Genomic DNA, 15,170 nt, shown 5'->3' with positions numbered 1-15,170 from the left:
CTTCTAGCAACATGTCCAAATTCTAAGAGAGGAAGCTTCACCATCAGGAATAGGAGGAAAGGGAATGCATGACTTATTACCTCATTGGCTAACTCCCTCCTTTGCCATGAGAACACAATTAGATGGTTCCCAGAAATCATTATTGAACATTTTCATTAAAGATTCCATTTTAAAAAATCATGGTCAAAAGGGGGAAAATATGGAACAGAATTTAAAAATATTTTAGAATCTAGACTTTTTGGTCCTATAACTTCAATTAACAAAACAGAGATGTTTTCCAGGATTTTGAAGTAACTGCACCCTATTTCCTATGCTTTTAAAAATGTGGCCTCATTTTTAACATGTTCTCAAGTATATTCTTCTCCAGAGTTGAAATATATTTGTTTCCATATGCCCAGTTGTGTCAAAGTTGATCTTTAAAAGCCCATTGAAATGCTCTTGGTGTCTCTGAGTTATCCACTGCCATCTTTGTCCCCGCACCCACTGTAGACATGACTGGACAGATGACCTTTTGTGGCACTCTTAATGACCACATCGGCTGGGTGACCCAAATTGTGACCACACCGCAATTTCCAGACATGATACTGTCCACCTCGCGAGATAAGACCATCATCACGTGGAAGCGGACCAGAGATGAAACCAACTATGGCATCCCTCAGCGTGCTCTGTGTGGTCACTCCCACTTTGTGATGTGGTCATCTCGTCTGATGGCCAGTTTGCCCTATCTGGTTCCTGGGATGGAACTTTACGCCTTTGGGATCTCACAACAGTTGCTACCACACACCAATTTGCAGGGCATACAAAGCATGTGCTGAGTGTGGCCTTCTCCTCTGACAACCAGAAGATTGTCTCAGGCTCCAGAGAGAAAACCATCAAGCTGTGGAATACTCTGGGTGTCTGTAAGTACACCGTCCAGGATGAGAGTCATTCGGAGTGGGTGTCTTGTGCCTGCTTCTCACCCAACAGCAGCAACCCCATCATCGTCTCCTGTGGCTGGGATAAGTTGGTCAAGGTGTGGAACCTGGCTAACTGCAAACTGCAAACCAAACTCATTGGCCACATAGGCTACCTGACCACTGTGACTGTCTCTCCAGATGGATCCCTCGGTGCTTCTGGAGGCCAGGCTATGCTGTGGGACCTCGACGAAGGCAAGCATCTCTACACTCAAGATGGCGGTGACATCGGCAATGCCCTGTGCTTCAGTCCTAACTGCTACTGGCTCTGTGCTGCTACAGGCCCCAGTATCAAGATTTGGGACTTGGAGGGCAAGATCACTGTAGATTAACTGAAGCAAGAAGCTATTAGCAACAGCAGCAAAACTGAACCACCCTAGTGCACCTCTCTGGCCTGGTCTGCTCATGGCCAGACTCTGTTTGCTGGCTACACAGACAATCTGGTGAGTGTGGCGAGTGACCATTGGCACTGGGTAGAAATTTATGGCACCACTTTGGAAAGAAAAAGTTTGGCTTAAAACAAAAAAGCCCATTGCACTCAAGCACATGGTTTAATTTTTTTCATTTACAATATTAAAAACTACCATTTGGTTTAGGGATTTAGACTTTTTAGTGTCTTAAATTTTGGGCAAAACCTAGGTGTTTTGGAAAACTGGTTTAAATTGAACATAATTATATATATTGGGTAAAAATATGGTGCACATTTTAAATCTTTCTTTTGATATTAACTTAAGTGAAACTAATAAGCCTTTAATGCACGGTTTGTCAGTGCTCTGTTGAAAAGGAGACAGATTCCACAGATATAAATCAGTATTTCTCCAGAATGAGGAGTTTACCAGCCAAAAGAAGGCAACTCTCTTTGGCCAAAATGTAAAACCATACTGCTGTAAGAAAAGTTACAAGGAATAGTTTGAAGACACAAGTGATTTACTTTTGGCTCAGAAAGGAAATCTGCTTTACACTGCTACATAATTTGGGTGAAGTTGCCTTCTTTCCTTCCCTCCTCCCCCACCTTACCCTAGATAAATACAATTTGAGAATCTGAAATCAGATGTATGTCAACCAACATTGAAATGTTACTGTATAATTATGTACAATTACAATATAATGTGAGCTGTAACTTTTAAAAAAATTAGTAATTAGCTTTTGCAAGTCATGAAGTTTTACTACACAAGGATGTAACATGCTGCTTTAGGGTTGAAAAAAATCTCTAAAACAATATGTTGTTATGTGCCACTGAATCGCTAGTGACTCATAGCGACTCTATGTATAGCAGCCCTGAAACCTGCTCTATCCTGTGCCAACTCTACTGTCTCCAATAGATCTACACTCATTATCCTAGTCACTGTATCAATACATTGATGGTCTCCCTCTTTCTCCATCTCTCTGCCCTTCCAAGCATGATGTCCCTCTCCAAGGACCGGTCCATTCTTGCAACATTCCCAAAGTATGTCAGGCGAAGCCTCAGAATCCTTTCCTCTAAGGAACAGCCTGACTTCACCCTCTCCAGAACAAACCTGTTTGTTCTCCTTCAGTCCATGTTATATTCAACACAATTCTCGAGCACCACACCTCAAAGGCATCAGTTCTCTTTCTATCATCCTAGTCATTGTCCAGTTCCCTGATGCATGGCAAACAATTGTGAAGACTATGGCCTGAATTAGGTGCACCTTTGTCTCCAGACTGACATCGTTGCTCTTCAGGACTCTGGAGAGGTAAAATAATATTGGTTTCTTCCAAGAAACAGCCAAATGTTAATGGCTGCAAATACATTCCAAATATTCAGAGATCTGTGCTAAATTCTTATTGCCAAAAGTTTAGAAAAGGAGGGCTGATGATATAATCTGTTGTGTGTTGTACTGCTGACTAGAAGGCTGAGCATCTTTGGCCACTGGAACCCACCAGTGGCTCCAATGACAATAAGACTGTTGCTTCTGCCTGCTGGCATCTCAGGCAACAAGGGAAGGGATGGTGTGTAGGCAAATAGGCAGAAGGTTGCATTAAGTGACCTACAGAAATAAAGGTATGGTATTCTGTCTTGGAGGAAGGGCAACCAGGGTGCTTTTTCAGCAAGGATGGTGAAGTTTGGTCTCACATACTTTGGGCATGTTGGCAGGAGGTACCAGTCCTTGGAAAAAGCCATCATGCTGGGAAAAATAAACTCTAAATGAAAAAAGGGATGGTGGCCTTCATTGAGATTGATACAGTGACTTTAACAATGGACTTGAGCATGGGAGATATGTAAGGATGACACAGGATAAGGCATTTCAGATCTGTTCTTCATAAGGTCACTATAAGTTCTTGTTTATTTGATGGCATCCAACAATGATGACGACGACAACAAGAACAATAATAACGATGGCAGCTAGAACTAGAAAACTGGGCAGCACTGCGTGCTAACCAAAGGATATTTGGGTGCTATATACCACCAGAGTCAGATTCATGGGGTTCTAGCACCCAGTATAGAAGGTCTCCAAATTGATTTAATGCCAATTTCCACTGCCATCTTGAAATTAATAAGTTTTTTCTTTTCCCTTCTCTTTTTTAAGTACAGAAAATTCCAAGTCAATTTTTGGTGACATGTTATATAGAACCAAAATTTAAAGATAATAACTTCCAGATTTATTTCTTTTACAATCAAGATGGGTTAAGAGAAATTAAAAAGAGATGTTAAACACTGGACCTTGTATTTTAGTTTTGCAATGGCTCTTGCAAATTAATCCTGCTGGTTCAATTCAATGACACCAGTTTTTAGTAGTAAATCTCCTTAGAAGTTTCCAAATTGCCTCTAACTCCTAACCTCTTCTTTTAAATTTAATTTTGATTGTGATTTCAATGAAGATTTACAAGGTAAATTAGATTTTCATGCAACCATTCATACACATTTTTTCTTTAACAATCATTTTAATATCCACAAATACAATTGCACATTCCCCACTTTATCCCTGTGATTCTGATTTCCATTAATCCTTCTGTACCTCTCTGCTTCTTCTCTTTCTTTAGCATTTCCTCACTGGATAATGCTTCTCTATTCACCCATCTTAATATGTGCTTATTGTCTGCCGTTATTCTCTACTCCTTCCCTTCCAGCCCTGCTAGCCATCTGAGAATGATTCATAGCATATATCTTATGCTGTTTGTCCTTTTGTGACTGGCTTATTTCACTTAGCATAATGTCCTGTAGATGTGTCCACATTATACACTTTTGTGATTTCTTTATTGTTTTTCAGTGTTATATAGATCTCCATCATGTGATTATACTGTAGTTTCTTTATCCACTAGTCTATTAATGGACACTTGGGTTGTTTCCATCTCTTTGCTATTGTAAATAATCTTGCAGTGGACACAGTTGTGTGTATATCTGTTTGTGCCATAGCTCTTAATTCTTTTCCCACACACCTTAATATGACCTCAATTTATCTTGAGTTGTGTTTCTTTTTCTGAAATGTCACAAGGTAGAGGGAGGAGAAGATGGATTCTACAAAATGATATAGGGGACAGGGAGGGAGTCAGAGATTAGGAGAATGTGTGACGTTCTCTTCTGTGTAGTCCTGGCATCCACAAGTGTGTGTAAAGAAGTGCTTTCATGTAAAGCTTCATGATTAAATGAGAGTTTTATGTGGTCTTCTCTCTTGGTTCTTGAAAAAACAGCTTGAGAGATGTTTGCGCTAATCCCTAACGAGTTACCTTTGAACTAATTTCCTACTTCAGAGGATTTGATCTTTCTGTCCAGGTTGGTTAACATGACCTGACTACACAAAAAATAACTTGGCTTTGTACTTTCTGTCTGGTTCTGAGCTGCAGGTTTCCCTGTCATTTCATATGCCCTTGCAGAGATTGGTCAATGTACTATGCAAATGAAGTGATGGAAGCCTACTATGCAGATGAAGTGTCTATGATTTACCCTGAGAGAAGACTGGCAAATTTGCAGCTTTGGTAGAAGATCCATGCTTTGAAATGAAGAAGGAGTTTGTGTATACATACAGCTCATACCACATAGGTCTCTCAGAGAGGAGGCAGACAGAAGCAGAAGAAGCAGAGGAGAGAAAAGAGAAGCAGACAGCGAGGAAATAATTCCTTACTTCCCAGTGGCATAATCTATAGGAAGTTAGACTGTTACCCCAAAGGTAGCACTTCTCTAGTGGTTTGAACCCACCAGTGGCTTTCTCCCAACAGTGGAAGATGGACAATCTCCCGTGGGATTTACAGTCTCCCAAAAATGCAGTGGAGGTTCAGCCATGAGTCAGTTCTGCTCCCACAGCTATGAGAGAGTGTGTGAGAGCAAGAGAAGGAGAGAAGACTAATAATATGGATCAATACCTGTAACACTGAAGATGGTGGATGGACCAGCCAAGGAGGAGTGGAGGTGACAGGCCTAGAAAGTGCACTGCAGTGGGATTGATGGGAGACAGAAATCAAGGAGACCTGTCTTCAGATGACTGAGAGGATGTCTGTTTTGAAGAGATTGAGAGGAGCCTGTCCTGAGGCAGCCAAAAGAAGATCTGTCTTCAGTGGGTTGAGAGGAAGCTTCCATGGCTAAAAGGGCCACTGGAAAGGGCATGTATAGTAGAGAGAGAAGGGCCTGCTGGCTTGCAGGGCTTAGAGAGGTCATCTGTAATGAAGTGAAAAATGTTCTCTCTTCTTTGAGAGAATCTTTCAGACTTTTCCCACATGCTTCCTTGTCACAAGTGGCATCCTTCATAAAGTGCTGAATTGTTAAATATGATCTGTGAGTTCTGTGTGGGCTGTTGCAACAAATTATTGGGCTTAGTAGAGAAGTAGAAAGTGTCCCAGGAGAGAAAATTAGTATCAGAATTGCTAAGAAAGTTGAAGGGTGGGATATGATTGACTTCTACCTCGTGGGAATAAAATTTGGGCTGATCTTGATTCACATTATTTCCTCTAAAGTTAAACAGGTTCTGATACTGTTATTCCTATCTTCTACAGGCTCATGTGCAAGGCACATGAACATGTGACTCAAGTTTTCTAAGTGCAAGAAAGATTAAGTGCATGGGAAAGGTGCGGAAGGAAAGGAACAAATAGTCCTTACCTCTCCTTTTTAGGATATTAGGCCCAATAATAAGCAGGCAAAATGCAGCCAACAGTTATCATAAAACGAGTCCACACAGGCAAGCTCACATGGTCTCAGAAAGGTTGCTGGGACAGAATGCAATCAAAGCAGGGCTCTTTGCTATAAAAGTAGGAACTGGGAGAGGTATCCAGGCAAAGAATGAAAAACACAGCATGGGCCCCTATTTCCTTTTTGGGTGTTCTAGGCACAGGGAAACAGCAATCCATTTGGCGAAGTGCTAAGATCAACTTGATATCAATTTACTTTTCAGCTGTGGCCAAGGATGTTTGCTATTATGGACTTGACATTTCTTGAAACTTTTCCACTTTCAATTTTGATTACTGGAAAATCTTCCATAGTTACAAGCAATTAAATATGTTAAAATAGTTGGGGGCTTGATTTGGGTCAAACATAAACAGGGAGACGTGCTGTAATAAAACAGCACCATGGGACGGTCAGACTATCTTCTCTGTAACAGGTCTTCATCCAGACCTCCTGGGTTGCCTGAGCTGTGGTTTTGCACTGGATTCTGATTTTATGCCTGCCTTGTTATATACTTTCCAAATTTTGCAATATAACTAAAATCGTTACATTATAAAATGTTGTTGTTATATGCCTTTGAGTTGGAGTGGACTCATTACTGACCCTCCGGTGGGTTTTCTGAGGCAGTAAATAGCATGGGAAGAGATTGTCCTTCTTTTTCTCCTTAAGAGAGCAACTGGCAGATTCAAATCCTTTGCCTTTGAGTTGGCAGTGTAACACTTCATCACTAAATCACCAGAAAATTATATTTCATCATACACGACAAGTGTGCTCTGACGACAGGATGCAAATTGAAAGCTGTTTTGAAGAATACAGTAGTATTTTAAGTCTGTTGTTGAATCTTTTAAACCTTAGAGAAGCCTGGGACAAGTAATCCTTCTGCTCTCTCCTCCTGCCTCTATGGAAACCTAGTCTGGCTAACCATGTCCTCTCTTTGTTGTTGTTGTTATTATGTGGGTTTTCAGAGGTCGTAAATAATACAAGAGATTTCCCATCTTTCTCCCACAGAACAGCTAGTGGATTAGAACTTCATGGCTTTGGGTTGGCTGCATAACTCCTTAGCACTAAGCCTCCAGAGTTCCCTACAAGCCTTTATAGCCATGCTCTCTCTTGGTGTGTGTGTGTCCTGGATCTTGGTCCACTAAACACAGCACTTGAACTCGAATACTTTCTCTCAGGAAACCTCCCTAACTCTAAAACATTGCCAGGAATCCTTGGGATTTAAGAAAGCTGTCCAAACAGGTCAAGAACAGAAGGAGGTAAATCTGAGTTGGGTGTTCTTGTTCTATTTCTGTTACCTTCACTGAAAGGTAAAAAATGAGAGTACTTTTGGGCTCTTAGTGCTTGTCATCATTTGCCCTGCCTAATAACAAGGTCTGCAGTTAGGGACCTTTCCAAATCATTGAGGAGTAGTGATGTCAGTTTGAGGACTAAGGTGCATCTGATTCAGGCCATAGTGTTTCCGATTACTAGCTATGCATCTGAGACCTGGACAATGAATAAAGATGACAGAAAATGAATTACCACCTTTGAGCTGTGGTGCTAGGGAAGAGCACCGAATATCCAATGTACGGCTAAGAGAACTAACAGACAGGTCTTTGAGAGCGTGCAACTGGAGTGCTATTTAGAGGCAAGAATGATGAGGCTTCACCTCACATATTTTACGCATGTTGCTAGGAGGTGCTATTCCTTGGAGAAGGACATGATGTTGGAAACGGTGGAGGCTCAGCAAAGAAGAGGAAGACCCTCTAACCAGATGGATTGACAGTGTGAGCAAGATAGAATAGGGTTCAGATCTTTTGTTCAGAGGGTCACTAAGAGTCATGCTCCACTCAACAGCACCTAACAACAGCAACATAAATTTCTTTCCATAAGCTTTGGGATATCCTAACTTCGGGGATAGTCTAACAGCTCTGAGAAGCATAAAAGAAGAACCCCTTCCACTCATGCTGGTGTAGAAGACCAGAAATCTGCCTCCATGATTTAAATCTGAAGATTCTGAACACAAGAGGCAGCTGGGAGGGTTAAGTCTCTAGCTGATTTAATCAGTGAAGTTGTTTGAGGCTTGTTGATCAGTCTGAAGCATATCCAAACTCCTAGGATTGCCCATCTACCTTAATACAGATGTTGTTAGGTACTTCTAAGAGTCCGTTCCAATGATCCAATGTACAACAAAAGAGTAATTTCCCTTTATCTTGCTACTCTGACAGTAATTGATATTTTTAAGCCCACTGTTGTAGTCGCCCTCTTTTTCACTGAGCTTCCTTTTACCAACCAGCATGTCATTTCCCAGGGACTGGTTCTTTCTGATAACATGTCCTAATCATGTAAGATGAACTCTCACCATATTCAATTTTAAGGAGATTTCTGGCTATAAAGATTTACCATATCTTCTTCCAAGGACTTGCTGCTCCTGACAATATGCTCAAAGTATATGAGATGAAGCTTTTCCATCCTTGCCTCTATAAAGAGCACTCTCTCCAAGACAGATCCCTTTATTCTTGTCAGTCCATACTCTTTATCAACACCACAATTCAAAGGTTCCAATTTTTCTTTGGTCTTCCTTATTCATTGCCCAACTTGCAGATGCATACAAAGCAACTGAAAATTCGATGACTTGGATCAGGACAGAAGAGAGGAAGACCCTCAATGAGATGAACTGTCATAGTGACTACAACAATGGGGGAAGCATGACGGAGTGCATAGGGATGGTGTAGGAGAACGCAAGGTTCTGACCTGTTGTTCATCAGGTTACTATGAGTTACATTTGACTTGATGGCACCTTACAACAACAAATGGCTGTAATACTCTCAGGATAGATTTGTTTAGGGCGCTCTGGTGGCCTAGTGGTAAGAAGCTGTGCTGAAATCCCAAAGGCAGGCAATTAGAATCCACCAGATGCTGCACTGGAGGAGGGGCAATCTCTTCCTGTACCAGTAGGATCTGATCTGACAATACACACACACACACACACACACACACACACACACACACACCAATTTTTTTTTTAAAAAAAGATTTGTTTGTCCCACTGGAAGTCAATATTTAATATTCTTTATAAACACCACCATGAAAATGAATAAATTCTTCTTTGATTACCACTGTCCAGCTTTTCTATACTTATAACTGACAATATCATGGCTTGAGTTTGGAACACCTTAATCCTCAAAGTGACATCTTTGCTTTTTTTTTAAAAAAAATTTATCATCAAATCAGATCTGACTGGTACAACATCTTTGCTTTTTAATATTTTTTTCAGAAGGTTTGTCCAATATGTTACTAGATTTCTTGACATGGATGTTGATAGTGGGTCTAAGTAAAATGAAATTTTTTCTTCCGTTACCATGATGTTGCCCTTTGGTCCAGTTGTATTTTTATTGTCTTGATGTTAAGGTGTAATCTATGCTGATAAAATGCTCCAAATACAGTTTGTTTTTAGCAAGTATGGTGTCATGGGTTTATCTTTTGAAATAGATTTTCTAGCCATTTGCTTTGACTTTCAGCACATGACTGGGTGGGAACATGAAGTAAGGTGTGTATAAAATAACCATTGTGGGACTGGCCCTTTTCTGCAACCTACCAAACAGAAATCAAGCAAATTAAGTAGCAAAGGCAGAATCTCATTACCAGCAAAGAAGAGGAGGCAGAGAGTGCAGTGCCATCATTCAGGGCCAGAGATTTTTTGCACCAGTCAGATTAGGATATATAGGGGATCAGTAGCAGCATCTCAGATTATTTGCTTGGGGGAAAAATGGGAAATCAACTCCCATGTGATTTATTGTCTCTGAAAACCCGCTGGAGGATCAGCTATGGATCAGTTTGGGCTTGATGGTACTAAAAAACATATGGACTGAGTAAGTACATGAAAGAACAAAACTCTGATGCATATCTTTTCCAATTTCAAACCACACAATATCTTCTAGCTCTGTCTGAACACTGTTTCTTGTTCTATGTACAGGCTCTTCATAAGTATAATTAATTATTCTGCAAGTTTCACTCTTTGCAATATTACTCATAATTTGTTTTGCGCAACACAGTTGTATGCCGTTGCTTAGTCGTTGTTGTTGTTGTGTGCCATCGAGTCAGAATAGACTCAGAGGCAGTTAATCACACAGGAGACTGCCCACCCTTCTCCTGAGGAGTAGCTGGCGGATTTAAATCATGTGCCTTTGGGATTGCAGTGCAGCTTCGTACCACTAGGCCACCAGAGCTTAGTTATTAGACACAAGTAACCATCTTTCTGGTATTCTTGCATTCAGTCAAGATCTATCTGAAACCATAAATTCATTCTTTTTCCTCTTCTGATGTACTCTGGAACAGTTTTAAAATTATCTTCAGAAAAGTTTGAGTGTGTGATATTGTTTGATAATTTCAACACCCTGTTGGTTTACCTTTCTTTGAAATGAGCAGAGATAAAAATCTCTTCTAGTTGGCTGGCTAGGTAGATGTCTTCCAAATATCTTGGCAGAGATGAGTGAGGGTTTTCAGGGTTGTATTTATTTGTTGAAACAACTCAGTTTGTAGTTAGTCAATTCCTGGAGCCTTGTTTGTTTTACTAATGCTTTCAGTGTAGCTTGACCTTTATGCACAAAAGCTTGGAACCCTGTCCTATCCAGTCAACTTTGCTGTCTATGACACACCTGTCCTATTACCCCAGTCATTGTGTCAATCCATATCCTCCAGAGTCTTCCTCTCCAGCGCCTTTCCTCCCCCCTTCCAAGCATGATGTCCTTCTCCAAGGACTGGTCACTCTGGGCAACATGCCCAAAGTATGTCAGATGGAGCTTCAAAATCTTTGCCTCCAAAGAGCAAGTTGGTTTCACCTTCTTCAGGACAGAACTGTTTGCTCTCTTGGTGGTCTATGTATGTTCAATGCTCTTCTCCCACACTTCATCCTTAGTCTTTGTCCAGCTGATGCCTAGCAAGTAACTGCAAAGATCATGATCTGGATTGGGTGCACCTTAGTCTCTAGTCTGACAACACTGCTCTTTAGCACTTTGGACAGATTCTTGACAGCAAATTTTTCTAATGCAATTAATCTTTTGATTTCCTGACTGCTGGTGCCAAGAGTGTTGACTGTAGAACTGAGCAAGCTGAAATTGTTAACAATCTCAATCTCTTCTCCATTTATAATGCTGCTGCCAACTGGCCCAGTGGTGAGAATCTTTGTCTTCTTGATGAGCTTCAGCCACAGTGGAACTGCAATCCTTGATCTTCTGCAGCAAATGCTTCAGGTCCTCTTCAGTTTTGACAAACAAGATTGTGTCATCGGTATAGCAAAGGCTGTTTGATGCCACATTCCTAAAGTCCAGCCTCCCAAATGATCTGTTCTGCCTTTAGACTGAAAAAGTATGGTGACAGGATGCATACCATATGCTATCTCTTGGAGTAGATGAATAGCAGAAAATTCCATTACAATACAGTCCTTCCATTTTCCCTTGATGCTTCTTCCTGTGTTATTCAGAATTTTGCCCATAGAATCCTTCAATAGTGCAACTTGAGGCTTGACTATTCCTTCTGTCCTTTCCTCTGGAGAAATGCCAAGCCTTTTGGCTTTTTAACTTCAAGTCTTTGCACATTGCATTGTATTATTCTTAAATTATCCTTTGAAATATTTTACTTCATTTCTTCCATTTGCTTTGCTTACTAAACAATGAAAAGCAACATTCAGAGTCTTCTGACATTCATTTTTGTGTTTTCCTTTTTTTCCTGTTCTTAAAATGACACTTTCCAAATCCACCAGATGCTTTGCTGGAGAAGGAGGGACAATCTCCTCCAGTACCAGTCAGATCCAATTTGATGGTACACACACAAAAATAAAAAAATAAATATTAAAAAAAATGACACTTTCTTCTATGTTTTCTTGAAGTCATGAAACAACTCATGTGGTCTAAGGTGTTTTAATGCTTCAAATAGGTTACTGAGACAGTCTTTACATATGGACAGGTCATATTTTGACACTCAGGGACTTTTCATTTTTCTTCAGCTTCAACTTGAACTTACATATGAACATATGGTCTGTTCCACAGTTGTTCATTGTCCTGAACGATGATACTGAGTTTCTCTGCTATCTTTATCCATAAAGGTAGTAAATGTAATTACTGTGCAGATCTTAGGAGGTCTCTTATGAGCATAGTCATTTAAGTTGTATTTTAAAAGGTATGTGCAATGAATAAGTCATTGTTTTTGCAGAATTCTTTCATGTGATCGTCTCATTATTATTGTTACAAAAGCTGTATTTTCCAACTTCCAATCCTTCTTTATTTCTAGCTTTTCCATTTCAACCACCAATAATTATCAATGCATGTTGATTGTATGTTGGATCAATTTCTGATGACAGAAGTTGGTAAAAATCTTCAGTTTCTTTATCTTTGGCATTAGTACTTGGTGACTGTTTGAATACTAGTTGTATTAACTAGTCTTCCTTGTAAGTGTATAGATATTATGCTTTCACTGACAACACTGTTTTAGGATACACTGTAAAATGCTCTTTTTGACAATGAATGTAGCATCATTCTTCATCATTCTCAGCACAGCAGACCATAAGATTTCTTTTTTATTCAAAATATCTAATACCAATCCATTTTAGCTCACTAATGCCTAGGGATTTCTCTTTATGCATTCAATGTAATTTTTTTCCCAATTTCCAATTTTCCCAGAGTCATACTTTATACATTCTACATAAAAATGGATGTTTGTAGCCATTTCTTCTCATGAAAGTCTGAAAAACTTTACTCCATCCTTGTCATTAAGGATAATTCTAATTTGGGAGAGCAGCTCTTCTCCAGTTGCATTTTGGAAGCATTCCAAACTGAGGAGCTCATTTAGTACTGTATCTGACAGTGTTCTGCTTCTAATAATAGTTTTCATTGGCCACTTTTTTATAAAATTTTTTTTTACTGGCCATTTTTTTTTTAAAAACTAATCACCAGCTCCTTCTTCCTAACCTCTCATAGTCAAGAAGCTCTGCTGAAACATGGCCACCATAGTTGATCCTGCTCTTATCTGAAATACTGGTGCCATAGCCTCTAGCATTGCAACATGAAAGCCAATATAGCATTACAAACTGACATACAAGTGATGTTATCAGAGTAAGAGTAGATACTTTTAAGATAAAAACAACAGATATTCATGACAGTGTGAATTGTAGAAATATGAAAGAGTAGCTTTTCCAAGCATGATGTATTTTTCCAAGGGATGGCTCCCCCTGATAACATGAATGAGAAATGTGAGATGATGTCACATCAACCCCCTATATAAGGAACATTCTGGTTGTACTTCTCCAAGACTGATTAGTTCTGTTCTTTTGGTAGTCCATGGGTGTGGTCCGTATTCTTCACCAATATCACAATTCCAAGACATCGATTCTTGATATTTTTAATTTACTGCCTAGCTTTCATAGGCTCTTAAACTTCTTGAGAAGACCATTGTTTGGGTGTTCCTTAGCCCTCCAGGTAACAGCATTGCTTTTTAGCGCTTTCAAGAAGCTGCTTCCATGGGCACTGATTGTATATTCAAGAAAAATAAGATCCTTGGCTTCAATCTTTTTCTATTTGTTGTTTACTGGTCTAGATGTGAAGACTTGTTTCACATTGAGGTGTAATCCATACTGAAGGCTACAGTCTGTCTTTAAGCTCCATTAGTAAGTGCTTTGATACCTCCCTCCAAGAGAAGATGTATAATTTGCACATTGTTGTTGTATACGGTCCAGTCAGAACTGACCCATAGATGACCCTCTGGTGGATTTTCAGAGGCAGTTAATTGCACGGGAGAAGATTACTCATCTTTCTCCCACAGAGCAGCTGGTGGATTCAAACAGCATGCCTTTGGGATTGCAGTGCACACTTCAGCTTCTCTGATTATTTGCTCAGAGGGAGAAAGATAGTGCTTCCTGTTCAATTTACAGTCTCTGAAAACCCAATGAAAAGTTAGCTCTGGGTTGGTTCTGACTTGATAGCAATGAGAGAGAGAGAGAAGAGGGGGCAAGGAAGAATAGGTATTGTGAAAAGATACAACCCTGACATTTACCTTTTTTTTAATGTTGATTTTTTTTATCCAATCACTCATATATGTTTTATATTAATTACAACAATCAATGCCATTATTTACAAAATCTTATAAAATCTTCCTTGCATCTTTTCCTTCTCCCCATCTATCCTCTAATTTCTGCTCCCTCTTCTTCCCCTTCTAATCCTATCAACCTATGAATTTTATTTCTACCTGTGTATAAACATTTACTTAGCTTCCTTAACCCCCAGCATTCAATCTGTTGTGTCCTGTTCCAGGATAACTGCAATACATACAATGTCTAATTTTCCATTCATTTCATATTCCTATATTCATTATTAATCCATTCATTTCCTGCTCTCCCCACAACATGTGGCCATCATATTTTTATAACAGTGGTCTTTTACATTATTTGCCCTTTTTTGTATTTGAGATTTTTAAATTTTTATTAATTTTAATAAAAGTTTGCAGAGATTTTGGATTTCCATTAATTCACTGTTGCATGTTTCTCCCTGATCAACCTGCTCCCCAGTTCTCTCTTCTCTTTGAAAAGTAACAGAAAAATTCTCTCATTGCTATACAATCTCTCCCACCAAGTCCACTCCACTATGCAGCCTTTGTTCTGGACAATAAGACCCAATCATATATCCCTTTTAAATAGTTCTCTCCCTCATCTGTTTATATGGTATACGTAATTTATCCCATATTTCTCAGTCTCCCCCAACCCCAATGTCAGTCCCATTTTACAATAGTGGCACTATGCTGTATTTGTTCTTTTGTCACTGAGATATTTCACTCAGCATAATGTCTTCCAGGGTCACCCATTTTGTGAAGTAATTCACGAGTTCCTTATTTTTCAGTGCAGTGTAGTATTCCGTTGTTTGAGTGTACCACAGTTTCTCTATCCATTCGTTTGCTGATGGGCACTTGGGTTATTTCCGGCTCTTTGCTATTGTGAACAAAGCTGTGATAAACATGGGTGTGTGTATACATCTGCTTGGGTGGCGGTTATGGTTTCTTTGGGGTATATTCCTAGTAGTGGAATTGCTGGGTCAAATGGTATTTCTACTTGCAACTTTTTGAGAAAGTGCCATACT

At 39.7% G+C, this 15,170-nt stretch overlaps 1 pseudogene; it reads left to right on the top strand.

The window, feature by feature from the left end:
* Positions 1-491: 491 nt before the first annotated feature.
* The window catches only part of LOC102863418, a 37,012-nt pseudogene continuing 22,333 nt past the window's right edge, over positions 492-15,170 (top strand).

The sequence above is a fragment of the Elephantulus edwardii genome, unplaced genomic scaffold (assembly GCF_000299155.1).
Source record: "Elephantulus edwardii isolate Elephantulus edwardi_28Jun2011 unplaced genomic scaffold, EleEdw1.0 scaffold00151, whole genome shotgun sequence".
In the NCBI taxonomy this organism is placed as follows: Eukaryota; Metazoa; Chordata; class Mammalia; order Macroscelidea; family Macroscelididae; genus Elephantulus; species Elephantulus edwardii.
This window is presented reverse-complemented; position numbering and strand designations above follow the sequence as displayed.